Below are 21877 nucleotides of genomic sequence, written 5' to 3' on the forward strand. Positions count from 1 at the left end.
CTAGATTTAAACTGCAAGAGTGTGTCTGCCTCCCGAACAATGTTAGGTGGGTTATTCCAGAGTTTAGGCGCCAAATAGGAAAAGGATCTGCCGCCCGCAGTTGATTTTGATATTCTAGGTATTATCAAATTGCCTGAGTTTTGAGAACGTAGCGGACGTAGAGGAGTATAATGTAAAAGGAGCTCATTCAAATACCGAGGTGCTAAACCATTCAGGGCTTTATAAGTAATAAGCAATATTTTAAAATCTATACGATGTTTGATAGGGAGCCAGTGCAGTGTGGACAGGACCGGGCTAATATGGTCATACTTCCTGGTTCTAGTAAGAACTCTTGCTGCTGCATTTTGGACTAGCTGTAGTTTGTTTACCAAGCGTGCAGAACAACCACCCAATAAAGCATTACAATAGTCTAACCTTGAAGTCATAAATGCATGGATTAACATTTCTGCATTTGACATTGAGAGCATAGGCCGTAATTTAGATATATTTTTGAGATGGAAAAATGCAGTTTTACAAATGCTAGAAACGTGTCTTTCTAAGGAAAGATTGCGATCAAGTAGCACACCTAGGTTCCTAACTGATGACGAAGAATTGACAGAGCAACCATCAAGTCTTAGACAGTGTTCTAGGTTATTACAAGCAGAGTTTTTAGGCCCTATGATTAACACCTCTGTTTTTTCTGAATTTAGCAGTAAGAAATTACTCGTCATCCAATTTTTTATATCGACTATGCATTCCATTAGTTTTTCAAATTGGTGTGTTTCACCAGGCTGCGAGGAAATATAGAGCTGCGTATCATCAGCATAACAGTGAAAGCTAACACCATGTTTCCTGATGATATCTCCCAAGGGTAGCATATAAAGCGTGAAGAGTAGCGGCCCTAGTACTGAGCCTTGAGGTACTCCATACTGCACTTGTGATCGATATGATACATCTTCATTCACTGCTACGAACTGATGGCGGTCATATAAGTACGATTTAAACCATGCTAATGCACTTCCACTGATGCCAACAAAGTGTTCAAGTCTATGCAAAAGAATGTTGTGGTCAATTGTGTCAAACGCAGCACTAAGATCCAATAAAACTAATAGAGAGATACACCCACGATCAGATGATAAGAGCAGATCATTTGTAACTCTAAGGAGAGCAGTCTCAGTACTATGATACGGTCTAAATCCTGACTGGAAATCCTCACATATACCATTATTCTCTAAGAAGGAATATAATTGTGAGGATACCACCTTTTCTAGTATCTTGGACAGAAAAGGGAGATTCGAGATTGGTCTATAACTAACAAGTTCTCTGGGGTCAAGTTGTGGCTTTTTTATGAGAGGCTTAATAACAGCCAGTTTGAAGGTTTTGGGGACATATCCTAATGACAATGAGGAATTAATAATAGTCAGAAGAGGACCTATGACTTCTGGAAGCACCTCTTTTAAGAGCTTAGATGGTATAGGGTCTAACATACATGTTGTTGGTTTAAATGATTTAACAAGTTTATACAATTCTTCCTCTCCTATAGTAGAGAATGAGTGGAACTGTTCCTCAGGGGGTCTATAGTGCACTGTCTGATGTGATACGGTAGCTGACGGCTGAATGGTTGCAATTTTATCTCTAATAGTATCGATTTTAGAAGTAAAGTAGTTCATAAAGTCATTACTGTTGTGGTGTTGGGAAATGTCAACACTTGTTGAGGCTTTATTTTTCGTTAATTTAGCCACTGTATTGAATAAATACCTGGGGTTATGTTTGTTTTCTTCTAAAAGAGAAGAAAAGTAATCAGATCTAGCAGGTTTTAATGCTTTTCTATAGGATATGCTACTTTCCCGCCAAGCAATACGAAATACCTCTAGTTTTGTTTTCCTCCAGCTGCGCTCCATTTTTCGGGCTGCTCTCTTTAGGGTGCGAGTATGCTCATTATACCATGGTGTCAAACTGTTTTCCTTAACCTTCCTTAAGCGTAAAGGAGCAACTGTATTTAAAGTGCTAGAAAAGAGAGAGTCCATAGTTTCTGTTACATCATCAAGTTGTTCTGAGGTTTTGGATATGCTAAGGAATTTGGATACATCAGGAAGATAACTTAAAAAGCAGTCTTTTGTGGTAGAAGTGATGGTTCTTCGATACTTGTAACAAGAAGTAGAATTTACAATTTTGGCTATATGAAGTTTACACAGAACTAAATAATGATCTGAGATATCATCACTTGGCTGAATAATTTCAACACTATCAACATCAATTCCATGTGACAGTATTAAATCTAGAGTATGATTTCGACAATGAGTAGGTCCTGAAACATGTTGTCTAACACCAATAGAGTTCAGAATGTCTATAAATGCTGATCCCAATGCGTCTTTTTCATTATCGACATGGATATTAAAATCACCAACTATTAAGACTTTATCTGCAGCCAGAACTAACTCGGATGTAAAATCACCAAACTCTTTAATAAAGTCTGTATGGTGCCCTGGTGGCCTGTATACAGTAGCCAGTACAAACATAACAGGGGATTTATCATTAACATTGGTTTCTCTGGATAATGTTATATGAAGCACCATTACTTCAAACGAGTTATACTTGAAGCCTGCCCTCTGAGAAATCCTAAAAACGTTGTTATAAATTGAAGCAACTCCTCCCCCTTTGCCTTTTAAACGCGGCTCATGTTTATAACAGTAATCTTGGGGGGTGGACTCATTTAAAATAATGTAATCATCAGGTTTTAGCCAAGTTTCTGTCAAACAGAGCACATCTATATTATGATCAGTTATCATATTATTTACAAAAAGTGTTTTCGTAGAAATGGATCTGATAATCAATAAGCCAATCTTTATCATTTGTTTATCCATATTGCATTTGTTTTTTATTTGTTGAACCTCAATTAAATTGTTAACCTTAACTTGGTTTGGACATTTTTTGTATTTTCTAGTTCGGGGAACAGACACAGTCTCTATAGTGTGATATCTAGGTGAAAGAGTCTCTATGTGCTGAGAATTAACTGACCTCTGTGACGGGAGGCAGCTAGCAGACGGTCGGTTTAGCCAGTCTGTCTGCTTCCTGACCTGGGCCCCAGTTAGTCAAGTATAAACACTAAGACTATTTGCCATATTTCTAGACAGAAGAGCAGCACCACTTCTTCAGCAGCACTCTTTGCAGCAGACTTCGCTTACGGCCATACCAACCTGGCTATGCCCGATCTCGTCTGATCTCGGAAGCTAAGCAGGTTTGGGCCTGGTTAGTACTTGGATGGGAGACCGCCTGGGAATACCTGGTGCTGTAAGCTTTTTGGAAATTTTTCACTTAGTATATAATAATTTTGCCAAAAAATAGAGTCAATGCCGATCTCTGAATATTAGCAGGTTTGGGCCTGGTTAGTACATGGATGGGAGACTGCCTGGGAATACCAGGTGCTGTAAGCTTTTTGGACATTTTTCACTTAGTATATAATAATTTTGCCAAAAAATAGAGTCAATGCCGATCTCTGAATATTTGCAGGTTTGGGCCTGGTTAGTACATGGATGGGAGACTGCCTGGGAATACCAGGTGCTTTAATCTTTTTGGAAAATTTCACGAATTATATAATAATCTTTCATTAAAAAAAAAAAAAAAAAGTCAATGCCCGATCTCTGAATCTTAGCAGGTTTAGGTCTGGTTAGTACTTTTATGAGAGACTGCCTAGGAATACCAGGTGCTTTAAGCTTTTGGGTTTTCTTTCCTACTTATATAATGTACTGGCGATAAGATTGGCTGTTCTTTAAATAGCCCTCTCTTTGCAGCAGACTTCGCTTACGGCCATACCAACCTGGCTATGCCCGATCTCGTCTGATCTCGGAAGCTAAGCAGGTTTGGGCCTGGTTAGTACATGGATGGGAGACTGCCTGGGAATACCAGGTGCTGTAAGCTTTTTGGACATTTTTCACTTAGTATATAATAATTGTTGCGTTCACTATGTCACGGGTGTTCGTAATGTAACGCAGGATAATAGGTGGGAGGTTTCACTTACCTGATTGAAGCATGGACCAGTCAAATCCCAAACAGGTGTGTTAAATCCAGTAATGAATGAGCGCGGGCTATAAGTGGGAGCGAGTATTCATTTTGGCATGTTGTCTCGTCAGGAGAGATGCGCCACCGGTAAGCTGCTGTTTTTATCCATTGAGTTTGTTGTCTGTTGCGTTACTGCTGTGCTGCCGTTATATGTGCGCGGTTTGTATGATTGATAACTGTTACTTTGGTCACGCTGATAAAACCTTGTGTGCGATCTGATGTTTAATATTGTCGGCTTGATAGTATCCGTGGCTATAAAAAGGCAAATGTTTGAAATTGGAGCGTTTCACTGTCACACGAGTTACTTCCTGTTTGCGGTGCTGGATGGGTAATGTAGTTGATCACTTTACATTTTGTAATGGATTACTATGCTCAGCGATGCCACTTAGAACTACACTCACTGTTTTTCACTTTGAGCCAACAGACTGAGAACGCTATTGGTTTAATGTGTAACATTGACATTGTATATTTGGTGTGTGTGAAGTTGTTGCATTTCTGTGTTAATATGCATGTGCTTAGTATTTAAACTAAATGGCTACACAAAGTATATTATGATATTTATAAGATTAAATACTGACTATATTGAAATTTATATTTTATTTATATTTGTATATATTATATTATGTAATCTATATTTATATTTAGATTTTATGGTTATCAGTATTGTTTACATTATAACCTCTCTATTTCTCCAGGTTTATAACCTGCTGATGATAGTTGTGGACTAATCAACTGTAATTAAAAATGAACCAAGAATAAATAAAATCCACTACGAGTTGTAACAACGTGTCCTCTCCTGACGCCCCGTTCGGTGGGGATATTCTTAAAGAACCGAACAGTTATAAACCGCGGCCCACTGCACTGGATTGAATGCAGCAAAAAAACAGCCACGGACTGCTTCATTAAGGAAGCTCAATCAACCCAGGATCAGCTGGCCTCTCACTTCTTTGACTGACCCCAAGTTTATCATTAATCAAACTGCCCGTTGATCAAGGATAAAGGAGCTCATGTGCACATTGGCATTGACGTCTCTCCAGTCAACACAAAGGGAGTAACAATGGCAGACTTGGAAAAGCTTAAAAGTGTGCGATCAAGAGCACAGGCTTCATTCACCAAAAGGGCTCATACTCTCACCAAACCGGGACTCTTGGAACCGACTGAAGTTCTCAGTGAATGGAAGATTTTCAGGACAGACTTTTTTAAAGTCATAGATGCGGGACATGAGTATGCTGAAGCCCTGAGAGAGTCAACAGATGAGGAGGTCATAGAATCTGCAAACCAAATTGATGAAAAGACAGCGGAGTGTGAGAACAGGTTCCTCGAGGTAAAGAATGCCTCCCAGGAAACCTTTTGGACCAGCTATGCAGAGGAGGTGTTTTTTAAGCAGGTCAAAACAGCTGAGTCGGCCATCACTCAGGCAGAGGAAGAGGAAGTTAACCCTCGGAAGTCAGTCAAGGACCGTAGGCTAAGAAATAGAGGTCTTGAGAGAGAGGTCATTGAACTCAGAGAAATGCTAGTAGAGTGGAAGGAGTTGGTTCCTGGTTCGAGGGCATTAGATCTCAGGACACGCCACAAGACACTAAAGAAGAGGGTCCTGGCGTTGTCTGACAAACTGGAGGAGGACGAAGCAGACCAAGTGAAGGGTAGAGAAAGAAACCTGGAAGATGAAAGCAGCGCGGTTGGTGATCCGATACGAGATGCTCCTTTCATCTCTCTCGCTGACATATTTGCCGATCGCCAGCTGAAGCCCAAAACGTATGCGGGGGCATTGAACATGAACACACGGCCCCTCTCACAGCAGAGCAGCCCGGAAAGGACCAAAGGAAACTTTAATCTCAAGCCTCAAATCAGCCTTGAAAGAGCACGGCTACCGACTTTCTCTGGTGACATGAGGGACTATTACCGCTGGAAGACTGAGTGGGAGGACCTACAAGAATTGGGTAACCCACAAGGTGTGGAATGTATAAAAAAGTTCCACTTATTAAATAGTCTCCACGAAAAGGTCAAGAAGGATCTCGTCCTATCTAGCTGTGAATCCGCCGACGATATGTTCAGGCTGCTGGACAGCAAATACGGGAACAAAGCAAAAATAGTCCTAATGATCACCAGCGAAGTCCAGTCTCTTCCCCCTGTTAAAGGAAACAATCCAAGAAGAACCATTGAACTGATCCAGGCTGTTGAAAGAGCACTGTACAACCTCCAGATTCTTGGTGAAGAGGATGCCGTGAAGAACCGTGTTGTTGCTCAATCTCTTGAAAGCAAGCTTCCCAGTTCACTCAAGAAGGAGTGGATTATGCACAAAACTGACCCAGCAAACAGGTTCTCTCCAAAGTATCATTTTGATTGCCTCCTAGGATTCTTGAAAAGGCAAGAGGAGATTCTTGAGGAATTGGATCAGTTGGAGCCAAGCCCTGTGGACAAAGGCCCTGTGGAAAAGGGTGCTGCAGACTACCCAGATAAGAGAGGGAGGAAGGCTTTTACTAAATCCACAGCAGGTCAGAAGGACGACTATCCCAGCTATACTGTCTGTGAAGATGACTCCCATGCTGGCAAGCTATTTGCGTGCAAGATTTTCAGGGAGCAAGATCTCTTAAGAAAAAGGGCCCATGTGAAGAAGCTAGGGTTGTGCTCCAAGTGTTTGAGGCCCCACCCCAAGGATGGTAAAGGATGCACACCCAGATACCTCTGCCCAAAAGTAGACTGTCGGAAAGGAGGGGTGTCGGACCACAATTACCTTCTGTGTCCTAAGCTACCGACTCCAAAGAAGGACTACAGCAGTGAGGAGCAGAGTACCATAAAAATTGGAGGAAAGAAACTTGGCCTAACCAACAAACAAGAGGAGTTTCTGGCAGAACTTACTCCAGAACAAAGAGAGAAATACAAGAATGCATTCTCAAACAAAATATCATCAACTGTATGTGCCAAGACTGGAGATGCACTGCAAGAACATCCAGTGGTGATGATGCTGATGGAAGTGACGACAAACTCGGGTTGCCTTATTGGCTCCCTAATCGACCTCGCATCTGATACCAATTATATCACCAATGAAACTGCCGATCAACTTGGACTGTGCGGTGAGAACATCAGGCTTATAGTCCATGGAATCGGGGGAATGAAGAAGACTGTCCTGACCAAAAGATATTCCCTGCGGCTGAAGGTGAAGACATCCAAGGGAAAAGTGGCAGAGCATAGAATTCTCTGCTATGGCCTGGAAAACATCGCCGAAGTGACTCAATCAGTCACTGCCGAGCAACTGCAGAAGTTTTTCCCAAATGTACCCAGAGACGAACTGGTCCGTCCCACAAAGATTGACCTTCTTATCAGTCATCGGGAAGGTCGTCTTGTTCCCCAGCCAATCAGGATTGTGGAAGACCTCGTTCTCTGGGACGGTCCCCTAGGAAAGACCGTTGGGGGAACCCATCCCGATCTCATTGAGACAGTTGACATGGCCGTGTACTGCTCCGAGACTCACCTTGCGAGAACCATGAGATCAGCCTCGATGGCGTATAAAGAGACCATCATACCTCGGGAAGAGGAAGGAAATGCGCTTGTCCGGAGCACAGCAACAGCCAACAAAGACGTCTTCGAGTGGTTCAGGAGGGGCAGCATCGTAGCTGCGTGCAGTCCCCAATGTGGTGGCTGCAAGTGTGGTAGGTGCCCCCCTGGAGGAAAAGAAATGACCCTTAAGGAAGAGCGGGACCTGGAAAAGATAAAAGAATGCCTAACATACGTGCTGGCGGACAAACACAGCAACTCTCCCCACTGGGACGCAGCTTATCCCTGGAAGAAAGACCTCACAGCACTGCCAAACAATCGGCAGGCAGTGGAGGCGACCTTCAGAAACACTGAGAAACGTCTGGAGAAAGATCCTGTGTGGAAGGCTGCATACAAAGAACAAATACATGAAATGGTTTCAAGAGGGGCTGCTGCAAAACTCACAAGGGAGGAAATTAACAACTGGGAAGGACCTAAATGGTACATCAGCCATCTGGTTGCACCGAACCCTCACTCCTCCTCAACCCCTGTGAGAATTGTGTGGAATAGTAGCCAAGAGTTCCGAGGCATAAGTCTAAATGATCTCCTTCACAAGGGTCCTGATGTACTCAATTCCATCAGAGGTGTCCTTCTGAGGTTCAGGAGTGGACTCCATGCCACACTAGGCGATGTAAAAAAGATGTATAACTCAGTGTGGCTGAAAGATGATGAAGTTCACCTCCACCGCTTTCTCTGGAGAGACTACCCTGAGGACAACATTGAGGAGTTTGCAGTCGTCAGAGTAAATATCGGCGATTAAACCCGCAGGATGTATTGCCCAAGTTGCAATGAAAGAGACAGCCAACCTTCCTCAGTTTGCTGATATGATTGAAGAACGGCGAGCTCTGACTGAGGACAGCTATGTGGATGACATCCTGACCTCACATGATGACCTCAAGACACTGGAGAGGATCACCAAAGGGGTGGAGGAGATTTTGAGAACGGGAGGCTTCTTCCTGAAACCATGGGTTCTGTCACGCCAAAGTGGGAGGAGTGGAGCCCCTTCTGAAACAACTGTACCCACGACCCTCGTACTGCCCAACCAAATGCATGATGGGGAGAACAAAGCGCTTGGGATCGGTTACGAACCTGAGACAGACAAGCTCCGGTTGCTAACTTCTATCAACTTCTCTAAGAAAAGAGGGAAAATGAGGACAGGATTTAATCTGAGCATGGAGGATGTCAGGGAAGGAACACCAAATCCCCTTAACCGACGCATACTTCTTAGCCAGATTGCCGCATTATACGACCCGGTTGGTCTTGCCTCACCAGCCAAACAGAGGGGAGTGATGTTGGTACGAGAATCATTCCAGGAAGCTGGCAAGGACAACCTATTTAAAGACACATGGGATGCCCCTCTCTCACTGAAACTTAGAGAAGCCGCAATAACGCTCTTTGAAGAATTTGTGAGACTTGGCCAGGTAAGGTTTGAGAGAAGCCTCACGCCTCCTGGAGCCATAGGCCCACCGACAGGGATCACGTTCTCAGATGGAAGCGAATCCTCCTATGGAGCCGTACTCTACCTGCGGTGGGAGAACCAAGACAAGGTTGTAATGAAGTTGGTGGAATCCAAGGCTAAACTGACCCCTCTCGACCAAAAAGGAGATGTGATCAAAGCAGAACTCTGTGGCGCGGTCTTCGCTACCCGCCTAAAAAAGTATTTTGAGAAGCACTGCCACATTAAAGTTAAGCAATGGATTCACTTTGTGGACAGCCAAACAATCCTGGCAGCCATCCAAAAGGACAGCTACAGCTTCCAGACCTTTTTCGCAAATCGAATCGGTGAGATTCAGAAAGCCGGACATGTGGAAGATTGGAGGTGGATTGAAGGCAGACGAAACATTGCTGACATTCTTAACAGAGGTGCAACTCCGGAGGAACTTGATGAAGGGTCAGAATGGCAGCAAGGCCCTGAGTTCCTGAAATGGCCTAAGACCGACTGGCCTATGAAGATGGCCAGTGAGATTACACCCTCTGCTGCTGAAGATGTGGGAAAACTTCAGCGGAAAGCCTTCTCAGCTGTGATTACCAGGGCCCAGTCAAAAGAAAGAACTGACCTTAACGGGCCTGACATCAATGCGGACCTCAGACATGGAGTCAACGGTAGATCAACATCACCAGCTGTCTCGGGTGCAAAATCAGTGGCAGACAGACAGAGAAGGCCCTGGGCGATTGGTTTGGTACGCCTTGTGAAACCTCAACGCTTCAGTTCTCTGTCTAAGCTGTGTGGTTCCATAGCCTGGACTCGAAGGCCTGCAGAAACCTGGCTGAGAAAATGCCAGGCACCTGACTCATCAAAGTGGGAGGCAAACTGCTCTGTCTTGTCAACTGAGGAGAGAGCGCAAGCTTTCCAAGACCTGGTCCTCGCAGCCCAAGATGGCAGTCAGTTCCTGGACTCAACACTGAACCGCTTGGTGGTCCACAAAGACGAGAGCACAGGAATCCTTCTCTGTGGAGGACGAATCCAGTCCTGGAAAGAAGATGGAACAGCTGTTCCTTTAATTCCATTTCGTTCATGGCTCGCAACACTACTGTCAAGAGAAGCTCATGACGAGAACCATGAAGGTGTTGCTGCCACGCTTCTGCGCACCAGGAGGAAGGCATGGATTGTGCAAGGTCGGAGGATAGTAAAGAAAGTTGCAAACAACTGTATTACATGTCGCAAACTGAAAGGGAAGATGTGCCAGCAGATGATGAGTGATCTGCCGCCAGAACGCTCACAGCGTGCTAACCCATTTGAGTATACCACACTAGACCTCTTTGGCCCCTTTGAAATCAAGGATGCTGTCAAGAAAAGAACAGGAAAAAAAGTTTGGGGCATAGTATTCTGTTGCATGGCATCAAGGGCAGTCCATGTGGACCTCGTTGACGACCAATCATCTGAAAGCTTTCTCCAAACTTACTCCCGCTTTGTAGCATTGAGAGGCAATCCCAGAAAATTGTGGTCAGATAGAGGAACCAATTTCATTGGAGCTAAACCTGCCCTACAAGATTTGCATAGGTACTTAGCTACCTTACGGGAAGCATCCATAGAGGACAAAGCCGCCAAGAATGGGACAGTGTGGGCATGGAACTTTCATCCGGCTGACGCACCTCATCGCAACGGGTCTGCGGAAGCTGCAGTTAAGCTCATAAAAAGGGCTCTCACTAGCCTCGGAGGGACAACAAGCTCGCTCACCTGGGGTGAGCTCCAAACCCTCTTCTACCAGGCAGCTAACCTCACAAATGAAAGGCCGATTGACGCTAGGGCACAAGAACAAGAAGACTCTACAGAGTATTTGACCCCCAATACTCTGCTTCTCGGGAGGACCAGGCAAGGGGGAGATACAGGAGGAATTGACTTGTGCACCCATCCCTGGCGCCGTTTCAGATCCATCCAGATTGGTGTGGATATGTTCTGGAAGAAGTGGAGTGAACTGGCCGGACCTAATTTATTCATTCGGCCAAAGTGGCACCAGACCCAAAGAAATGTAGCGATAGGTGACATTGTTTGGATTGCTGATCAAAACGCACTGCGAGGGCAATTCCGGCTCGGACGGATCCAGGCTGTGTACCCTGACAAGAAAGGACTTGTGAGAGACGCAGACGTTAAGACGTGTGCAGGCCCCCCTGCCTCCCTTATAGTTGGGCAACTGAAGAGGAATACTCAGCAGTTGACGTCAGTCATCCTACAGCGAGACGTGAGGAGACTGGTAGTCCTCATCCCTGTGGAAGACCAAAGACTCCTAGACCTCGTCTCTTTGGCCACCAGTTCTCCAGGCGCTGCCTAAACACCCAAACCCCAATTATGAAGGCATTACCTCAGGATACCTCTTTCTCTCTCTCTCTTTCTCTCTTTTTTTTTTTTTTTTTTTCACTGGTTGGTATGCTTCTATGCTGCCTTCACCACCACTTGCACCACCATTCACGAATAATGAAGAGTACATACCCCATATGACCAAACCTGGCAGAACACCACACATCTGTCAGGGGAGGTGTCTGAACAATGACAATGGTGTCCTATTCTTCATGAAGAAAAAAACCAAAAAAAAAAACAAAGGATATATATGTGGTGTAATGTTTTGCCTGTGACCGCCTTAAATCACATGATCAGTCGGTCAAGTGGGAGGTGTTGCGTTCACTATGTCACGGGTGTTCGTAATGTAACCTAGGATAATAGGTGGGAGGTTTCACTTACCTGATTGAAGCATGGACCAGTCAAATCCCAAACAGGTGTGTTAAATCCAGTAATGAATGAGCGCGGGCTATAAGTGGGAGCGAGTATTCATTTTGGCATGTTGTCTCGTCAGGAGAGATGCGCCACCGGTAAGCTGCTGTTTTTATCCATTGAGTTTGTTGTCTGTTGCGTTACTGCTGTGCTGCCGTTATATGTGCGCGGTTTGTATGATTGATAACTGTTACTTTGGTCACGCTGATAAAACCTTGTGTGCGATCTGATGTTTAATATTGTCGGCTCGATAGTATCCGTGGCTATAAAAAGGCAAATGTTTGAAATTGGAGCGTTTCACTGTCACACGAGTTACTTCCTGTTTGCGGTGCTGGATGGGTAATGTAGTTGATCACTTTACATTTTGTAATGGATTACTATGCTCAGCGATGCCACTTAGAACTACACTCACTGTTTTTCACTTTGAGCCAACAGACTGAGAACGCTATTGGTTTAATGTGTAACATTGACATTGTATATTTGGTGTGTGTGAAGTTGTTGCATTTCTGTGTTAATATGCATGTGCTTAGTATTTAAACTAAATGGCTACACAAAGTATATTATGATATTTATAAGATTAAATACTGACTATATTGAAATTTATATTTTATTTATATTTGTATATATTATATTATGTAATCTATATTTAGATTTAGATTTTATGGTTATCAGTATTGTTTACATTATAACCTCTCTATTTCTCCAGGTTTATAACCTGCTGCTGATATTTGTGGACTAATCAACTGTCATTAAAAATGAACCAATAATAAATAAAATCCACTACGAGTTGTAACAACGTGTCCTCTCCTGACGCCCCGTTCGGTGGGGATATTCTTAAAGAACCGAACAATAATTTTGCCAAAAAATAGTCAATGCCGATCTCTGAATATTTGCAGGTTTGGGCCTGGTTAGTACATGGATGGGAGACTGCCTGGGAATACCAGGTGCTTTAATCTTTTTGGAAAATTTCACGAATTATATAATAATCTTTCATTAAAAAAAGCAAAAAAAAAAAAAAAAAAGAGTCAATGCCCGATCTCTGAATCTTAGCAGGTTTAGGTCTGGTTAGTACTTTTATGAGAGACTGCCTAGGAATACCAGGTGCTTTAAGCTTTTGGGTTTTCTTTCCTACTTATATAATGTACTGGCGATAAGATTGGCTGTTCTTTAAATAGCCCTCTCTTCAATCAATCAATCACCTTTATTTATATAGTGCTTTAAACAAAATACATTGCGTCAAAGCACTGAACAACATTCATTTGGAAAACAGTGTCTCAATAATGCAAAATGATAGTTAAAGGCAGTTCATCATTGAATTCAGCTATGTCATCTCTGTTCAGTTGAAATAGTGTCTGTTTTTATTTGCAATCAAGTCAATGATATTGCTGTAGATGAAGTGACCCCAACTAAGCAAGCCAGAGGCGACAGCGGCAAGGAACCGAAACTCCATCGGTGACAGAATGGAGAAAAAAACCTTGGGAGAAACCAGGCTCAGTTGGGGGGTCAGTTCTCCTCTGACCAGACGAAAACCAGTAGTTCAATTCCAGGCTGCAGCAAAGTCAGATTGTGCAGAAGAATCATCTGTTTCCTGTGGTCTTGTCCTGGTGCTCCTCTGAGACAAGGTCTTTACAGGGGATCTGTATCTGGGGCTCTAGTTGTCCTGGTCTCCGCTGTCTTTCAGGGCAGTAGAGGTCCTTTCTAGGTGCTGATCCACCATCTGGTCTGGATACGTACTGGATCCGGGTGACTGCAGTGACCCTCTGATCTGGACACAGACTGGATCTCGTGGCCATGGTGACCTCGGAACAAGAGAGAAACAGACAAATATTAGCGTAGATGCCATTCTTCTAATGATGTAGAAAGTACGGTGTTATGTGAAGTGTTTCCGGTTCCGGTTTACCTAATTAATGCAGCCTAAAAATCCTTTAACGGATTTGGATATTAAAAGCATATTAGTATGTTATGTGTATGCCAGGTTAAAGAGATGGGTCTTTAATCTAGATTTAAACTGCAAGAGTGTGTCTGCCTCCCGAACAATGTTAGGTAGGTTATTCCAGAGTTTAGGCGCCAAATAGGAAAAGGATCTGCCGCCCGCAGTTGATTTTGATATTCTAGGTATTATCAAATTGCCTGAGTTTTGAGAACGTAGCGGACGGAGAGGAGTATGATGTAAAAGGAGCTCATTCAAATACTGAGGTGCTAAACCATTCAGGGCTTTATAAGTAATAAGCAATATTTTAAAATCTATACGATGTTTGATAGGGAGCCAGTGCAGTGTGGACAGGACCGGGCTAATATGGTCATACTTCCTGGTTCTAGTAAGAACTCTTGCTGCTGCATTTTGGACTAGCTGTAGTTTGTTTACCAAGCGTGCAGAACAACCACCCAATAAAGCATTACAATAGTCTAACCTTGAAGTCATAAATGCATGGATAAAAATTTCTGCATTTGACATTGAGAGCATAGGCCGTAATTTAGATATATTTTTTAGATGGAAAAATGCAGTTTTACAAATGCTAGAAACGTGTCTTTCTAAGGAAAGATTGCGATCAAGTAGCACACCTAGGTTCCTAACTGATGACGAAGAATTGACAGAGCAACCATCAAGTCTTAGACAGTGTTCTAGGTTATTACAAGCAGAGTTTTTAGGCCCTATGATTAACACCTCTGTTTTTTCTGAATTTAGCAGTAAGAAATTACTCGTCATCCAATTTTTTATATCGACTATGCATTCCATTAGTTTTTCAAATTGGTGTGTTTCACCAGGCTGCGAGGAAATATAGAGCTGCGTATCATCAGCATAACAGTGAAAGCTAACACCATGTTTCCTGATGATATCTCCCAAGGGTAACATATAAAGCGTGAAGAGCAGCGGCCCTAGTACTGAGCCTTGAGGTACTCCATACTGCACTTGTGATCGATATGATACATCTTCATTCACTGCTACGAACTGATGGCGGTCATATAAGTACGATTTAAACCATGCTAATGCACTTCCACTGATGCCAACAAAGTGTTCAAGTCTGTGCAAAAGAATGTTGTGGTCAATCGTGTCAAACGCAGCACTAAGATCCAATAAAACTAATAGAGAGATACACCCACGATCAGATGATAAGAGCAGATCATTTGTAACTCTAAGGAGAGCAGTCTCAGTACTATGATACGGTCTAAATCCTGACTGGAAATCCTCACATATACCATTATTCTCTAAGAAGGAATATAATTGTGAGGATACCACCTTTTCTAGTATCTTGGACAGAAAAGGGAGATTCGAGATTGGTCTATAACTAACAAGTTCTCTGGGGTCAAGTTGTGGCTTTTTTATGAGAGGCTTAATAACAGCCAGTTTGAAGGTTTTGGGGACATATCCTAATGACAATGAGGAATTAATAATAGTCAGAAGAGGACCTATGACTTCTGGAAGCACCTCTTTTAAGAGCTTAGATGGTATAGGGTCTAACATACATGTTGTTGGTTTAAATGATTTAACAAGTTTATACAATTCTTCCTCTCCTATAGTAGAGAATGAGTGGAACTGTTCCTCAGGGGGTCTATAGTGAACTGTCTGATGTGATACGGTAGCTGACGGCTGAATGGTTGCAATTTTATCTCTAATAGTATCGATTTTAGAAGTAAAGTAGTTCATAAAGTCATTACTGTTGTGGTGTTGGGAAATGTCAACACTTGTTGAGGCTTTATTTTTCGTTAATTTAGCCACTGTATTGAATAAATACCTGGGGAATACCTCTAGTTTTGTTTTCCTCCAGCTGCGCTCCATTTTTCGGGCTGCTCTCTTTAGGGTGCGAGTATGCTCATTATACCATGGTGTCAAACTGTTTTCCTTAACCTTCCTTAAGCGTAAAGGAGCAACTGTATTTAAAGTGCTAGAAAAGAGAGAGTCCATAGTTTCTGTTACATCATCAAGTTGTTCTGAGGTTTTGGATATGCTAAGGAATTTGGATACATCAGGAAGATAACTTAAAAAGCAGTCTTTTGTGGTAGAAGTGATGGTTCTTCGATACTTGTAACAAGAAGTAGAATTTACAATTTTGGCTATATGAAGTTTACACAGAACTAAATAATGATCTGAGATATCATCACTTGGCTGAATAATTTCAACACTATCAACATCAATTCCATGTGACAGTATTAAATCTAGAGTATGATTTCGACAATGAGTAGGTCCTGAAACATGTTGTCTAACACCAATAGAGTTCAGAATGTCTATAAATGCTGATCCCAATGCGTCTTTTTCATTATCGACATGGATATTAAAATCACCAACTATTAAGACTTTATCTGCAGCCAGAACTAACTCGGATGTAAAATCACCAAACTCTTTAATAAAGTCTGTATGGTGCCCTGGTGGCCTGTATACAGTAGCCAGTACAAACATAACAGGGGATTTATCATTAACATTGGTTTCTCTGGATAATGTTATATGAAGCACCATTACTTCAAACGAGTTATACTTGAAGCCTGCCCTCTGAGAAATCCTAAAAACGTTGTTATAAATTGAAGCAACTCCTCCCCCTTTGCCTTTTAAACGCGGCTCATGTTTATAACAGTAATCTTGGGGGGTGGACTCATTTAAAATAATGTAATCATCAGGTTTTAGCCAAGTTTCTGTCAAACAGAGCACATCTATATTATGATCAGTTATCATATTATTTACAAAAAGTGTTTTCGTAGAAATGGATCTGATATTCAGTAAGCCAATCTTTATCATTTGTTTATCCATATTGCATTTGTTTTTTATTTGTTGAACCTCAATTAAATTGTTAACCTTAACTTGGTTTGGACTTTTTTTGTATTTTCTAGTTCGGGGAACAGACACAGTCTCTATAGTGTGATATCTAGGTGAAAGAGTCTCTATGTGCTGAGAATTAACTGACCTCTGTGACGGGAGGCAGCTAGCAGACGGTCGGTTTAGCCAGTCTGTCTGCTTCCTGACCTGGGCCCCAGTTAGTCAAGTATAAACACTAAGACTATTTGCCATATTTCTAGACAGAACAGCAGCACCACTTCTTCAGCAGCACTCTTTGCAGCAGACTTCGCTTACGGCCATACCAACCTGGCTATGCCCGATCTCGTCTGATCTCGGAAGCTAAGCAGGTTTGGGCCTGGTTAGTACTTGGATGGGAGACCGCCTGGGAATACCAGGTGCTGTAAGCTTTTTGGACATTTTTCACTTAGCATATAATAATTTTGCCAAAAAATAGAGTCAATGCCCGATCTCTGAATATTAGCAGGTTTGGGCCTGGTTAGTACATGGATGGGAGACTGCCTGGGAATACCAGGTGCTGTAAGCTTTTTGGACATTTTTCACTTAGTATATAATAATTTTGCCAAAAAATAGAGTCAATGCCCGATCTCTGAATATTAGCAGGTTTGGGCCTGCTTAGTACATGGATGGGAGACTGCCTGGGAATACCAGGTGCTGTAAGCTTTTTGGACATTTTTCACTTAGTATATAATAATTGTTGCGTTCACTATGTCACGGGTGTTCGTAATGTAACGCAGGATAATAGGTGGGAGGTTTCACTTACCTGATTGAAGCATGGACCAGTCAAATCCCAAACAGGTGTGTTAAATCCAGTAATGAATGAGCGCGGGCTATAAGTGGGAGCGAGTATTCATTTTGGCATGTTGTCTCGTCAGGAGAGATGCGCCACCGGTAAGCTGCTGTTTTTATCCATTGAGTTTGTTGTCTGTTGCGTTACTGCTGTGCTGCCGTTATATGTGCGCAGTTTGTATGATTGATAACTGTTACTTTGGTCACGCTGATAAAACCTTGTGTGCGATCTGATGTTTAATATTGTCGGCTCGATAGTATCCGTGGCTATAAAAAGGCAAATGTTTGAAATTGGAGCGTTTCACTGTCACACGAGTTACTTCCTGTTTGCGGTGCTGGATGGGTAATGTAGTTGATCACTTTACATTTTGTAATGGATTACTATGCTCAGCGATGCCACTTAGAACTACACTCACTGTTTTTCACTTTGAGCCAACAGACTGAGAACGCTATTGGTTTAATGTGTAACATTGACATTGTATATTTGGTGTGTGTGAAGTTGTTGCATTTCTGTGTTAATATGCATGTGCTTAGTATTTAAACTAAATGGCTACACAAAGTATATTATGATATTTATAAGATTAAATACTGGCTATATTGAAATTTATATTTTATTTATATTTGTATATATTATATTATGTAATCTATATTTATATTTAAATTTTATGGTTATCAGTATTGTTTACATTATAACCTCTCTATTTCTCCAGGTTTATAACCTGCTGATGATATTTGTTGACTAATCAACTGTAATTAAAAATGAACCAAGAATAAATAAAATCCACTACGAGTTGTAACAACGTGTCCTCTCCTGACGCCCCGTTCGGTGGGGATATTCTTAAAGAACCGAACAGTTATAAACCGCGGCCCACTGCACTGGATTGAATGCAGCAAAAAAACAGCCACGGACTGCTTCATTAAGGAAGCTCAATCAACCCAGGATCAGCTGGCCTCTCACTTCTTTGACTGACCCCAAGTTTATCATTAATCAAACTGCCCGTTGATCAAGGATAAAGGAGCTCGTGTGCACATTGGCATTGACGTCTCTCCAGTCAACACAAAGGGAGTAACAATGGCAGACTTGGAAAAGCTTAAAAGTGTGCGATCAAGAGCACAGGCTTCATTCACCAAAAGGGCTCATACTCTCACCAAACCGGGACTCTTGGAACCGACTGAAGTTCTCAGTGAATGGAAGATTTTCAGGACAGACTTTTTTAAAGTCATAGATGCGGGACATGAGTATGCTGAAGCCCTGAGAGAGTCAACGGATGAGGAGGTCATAGAATCTGCAAACCAAATTGATGAAAAGACAGCGGAGTGTGAGAACAGGTTCCTCGAGGTAAAGAATGCCTCCCAGGAAACCTTTTGGACCAGCTATGCAGAGGAGGTGTTTTTTAAGCAGGTCAAAACAGCTGAGTCGGCCATCACTCAGGCAGAGGAAGAGGAAGTTAACCCTCGGAAGTCAGTCAAGGACCGTAGGCTAAGAAATAGAGGTCTTGAGAGAGAGGTCATTGAACTCAGAGAAATGCTAGTAGAGTGGAAGGAGTTGGTTCCTGGTTCGAGGGCATTAGATCTCAGGACACGCCACAAGACACTAAAGAAGAGGGTCCTGGCGTTGTCTGACAAACTGGAGGAGGACGAAGCAGACCAAGTGAAGGGTAGAGAAAGAAACCTGGAAGATGAAAGCAGCGCGGTTGGTGATCCGATACGAGATGCTCCTTTCATCTCTCTCCCTGACATATTTGCCGATCGCCAGCTGAAGCCCAAAACGTATGCGGGGGCATTGAACATGAACACACGGCCCCTCTCACAGCAGAGCAGCCCGGAAAGGACCAAAGGAAACTTTAATCTCAAGCCTCAAATCAGCCTTGAAAGAGCACGGCTACCGACTTTCTCTGGTGACATGAGGGACTATTACCGCTGGAAGACTGAGTGGGAGGACCTACAAGAATTGGGTAACCCACAAGGTGTGGAATGTATAAAAAAGTTCCACTTATTAAATAGTCTCCACGAAAAGGTCAAGAAGGATCTCGTCCTATCTAGCTGTGGATCCGCCGACGATATGTTCAGGCTGCTGGACAGCAAATATGGGAACAAAGCAAAAATAGTCCTAATGATCACCAGCGAAGTCCAGTCTCTTCCCCCTGTTAAACAATCCAAGAAGAACCATTGAACTGATCCAGGCTGTTGAAAGAGCACTGTACAACCTCCAGATTCTTGGTGAAGAGGATGCCGTGAAGAACCGTGTTGTTGCTCAATCTCTTGAAAGCAAGCTTCCCAGTTCACTCAAGAAGGAGTGGATTATGCACAAAACTGACCCAGCAAACAGGTTCTCTCCAAAGTATCATTTTGATTGCCTCCTAGGATTCTTGAAAAGGCAAGAGGAGATTCTTGAGGAATTGGATCAGTTGGAGCCAAGCCCTGTGGACAAAGGCCCTGTGGAAAAGGGTGCTGCAGACTACCCAGATAAGAGAGGGAGGAAGGCTTTTACTAAATCCACAGCAGGTCAGAAGGACGACTATCCCAGCTGTACTGTCTGTGAAGATGACTCCCATGCTGGCAAGCTATTTGCGTGCAAGATTTTCAGGGAGCAAGATCTCTTAAGAAAAAGGGCCCATGTGAAGAAGCTAGGGTTGTGCTCCAAGTGTTTGAGGCCCCACCCCAAGGATGGTAAAGGATGCACACCCAGATACCTCTGCCCAAAAGTAGACTGTCGGAAAGGAGGGGTGTCGGACCACAATTACCTTCTGTGTCCTAAGCTACCGACTCCAAAGAAGGACTACAGCAGTGAGGAGCAGAGTACCATAAAAATTGGAGGAAAGAAACTTGGCCTAACCAACAAACAAGAGGAGTTTCTGGCAGAACTTACTCCAGAACAAAGAGAGAAATACAAGAATGCATTCTCAAACAAAATATCATCAACTGTATGTGCCAAGACTGGAGATGCACTGCAAGAACATCCAGTGGTGATGATGCTGATGGAAGTGACGACAAACTCGGGTTGCCTTATTGGCTCCCTAATCGACCTCGCATCTGATACCAATTATATCACCAATGAAACTGCCGATCAACTTGGACTGTGCGGTGAGAACATCAGGCTTATAGTCCATGGAATCGGGGGAATGAAGAAGACTGTCCTGACCAAAAGATATTCCCTGCGGCTGAAGGTGAAGACATCCAAGGGAAAAGTGGCAGAGCATAGAATTCTCTGCTATGGCCTGGAAAACATCGCCGAAGTGACTCAATCAGTCACTGCCGAGCAACTGCAGAAGTTTTTCCCAAATGTACCCAGAGACGAACTGGTCCGTCCCACAAAGATTGACCTTCTTATCAGTCATCGGGAAGGTCGTCTTGTTCCCCAGCCAATCAGGATTGTGGAAGACCTCGTTCTCTGGGACGGTCCCCTAGGAAAGACCTTTGGTTGAACCCATCCCGATCTCATTGAGACAGTTGACATGGCCGTGTACTGCTCCGAGACTCACCTTGCGAGAACCATGAGATCAGCCTCGATGGCGTATAAAGAGACCATCATACCTCGGGAAGAGGAAGGAAATGCGCTTGTCCGGAGCACAGCAACAGCCAACAAAGACGTCTTCGAGTGGTTCAGGAGGGGCAGCATCGTAGCTGCGTGCAGTCCCCAATGTGGTGGCTGCAAGTGTGGTAGGTGCCCCCCTGGAGGAAAAGAAATGACCCTTAAGGAAGAGCGGGACCTGGAAAAGATAAAAGAATGCCTAACATACGTGCTGGCGGACAAACACAGCAACTCTCCCCACTGGGACGCAGCTTATCCCTGGAAGAAAGACCACACAGCACTGCCAAACAATCGGCAGGCAGTGGAGGCGACCTTCAGAAACACTGAGAAACGTCTGGAGAAAGATCCTGTGTGGAAGGCTGCATACAAAGAACAAATACATGAAATGGTTTCAAGAGGGGCTGCTGCAAAACTCACAAGGGAGGAAATTAACAACTGGGAAGGACCTAAATGGTACATCAGCCATCTGGTTGCACCAACCCTCACTCCTCCTCAACCCCTGTGAGAATTGTGTGGAATAGTAGCCAAGAGTTCTGAGGCATAAGTCTAAATGATCTCCTTCACAAGGGTCCTGATGTACTCAATTCCATCAGAGGTGTCCTTCTGAGGTTCAGGAGTGGACTCCATGCCACACTAGGCGATGTAAAAAAGATGTATAACTCAGTGTGGCTGAAAGATGATGAAGTTCACCTCCACCGCTTTCTCTGGAGAGACTTCCCTGAGGACAACATTGAGGAGTTTGCAGTCGTCAGAGTAAATATCGGCGATTAAACCAGCAGGATGTATTGCCCAAGTTGCAATGAAAGAGACAGCCAACCTTCCTCAGTTTGCTGATATGATTGAAGAACGGCGAGCTCTGACTGAGGACAGCTATGTGGATGACATCCTGACCTCACATGATGACCTCAAGACACTGGAGAGGATCACCAAAGGGGTGGAGGAGATTTTGAGAGCGGGAGGCTTCTTCCTGAAACCATGGGTTCTGTCACGC

The 21877-nt window shown here is 43.4% G+C and overlaps 3 non-coding genes across 3 annotated transcripts; all 3 read left to right on the top strand.

The window, feature by feature from the left end:
• The first annotated feature begins 3158 nt into the window (after nt 1–3158).
• Nucleotides 3159–3277, top strand: LOC127988756 (5S ribosomal RNA). The gene has a single exon (XR_008161914.1). It is a non-coding gene; the product is annotated as a 5S ribosomal RNA (ribosomal RNA).
• Nucleotides 3278–3778: 501 nt separating this feature from the next.
• On the top strand, nt 3779–3897 carry LOC128002674 (5S ribosomal RNA). The gene has a single exon (XR_008175417.1). It is a non-coding gene; the product is annotated as a 5S ribosomal RNA (ribosomal RNA).
• Nucleotides 3898–16835: 12938 nt separating this feature from the next.
• Nucleotides 16836–16954, top strand: LOC127996189 (5S ribosomal RNA). Its single transcript, XR_008169103.1, has one exon. It is a non-coding gene; the product is annotated as a 5S ribosomal RNA (ribosomal RNA).
• The last annotated feature ends 4923 nt before the right edge of the window (nt 16955–21877 follow it).

The sequence above is a fragment of the Carassius gibelio genome, chromosome B22, assembly GCF_023724105.1.
Source record: "Carassius gibelio isolate Cgi1373 ecotype wild population from Czech Republic chromosome B22, carGib1.2-hapl.c, whole genome shotgun sequence".
In the NCBI taxonomy this organism is placed as follows: Eukaryota; Metazoa; Chordata; class Actinopteri; order Cypriniformes; family Cyprinidae; genus Carassius; species Carassius gibelio.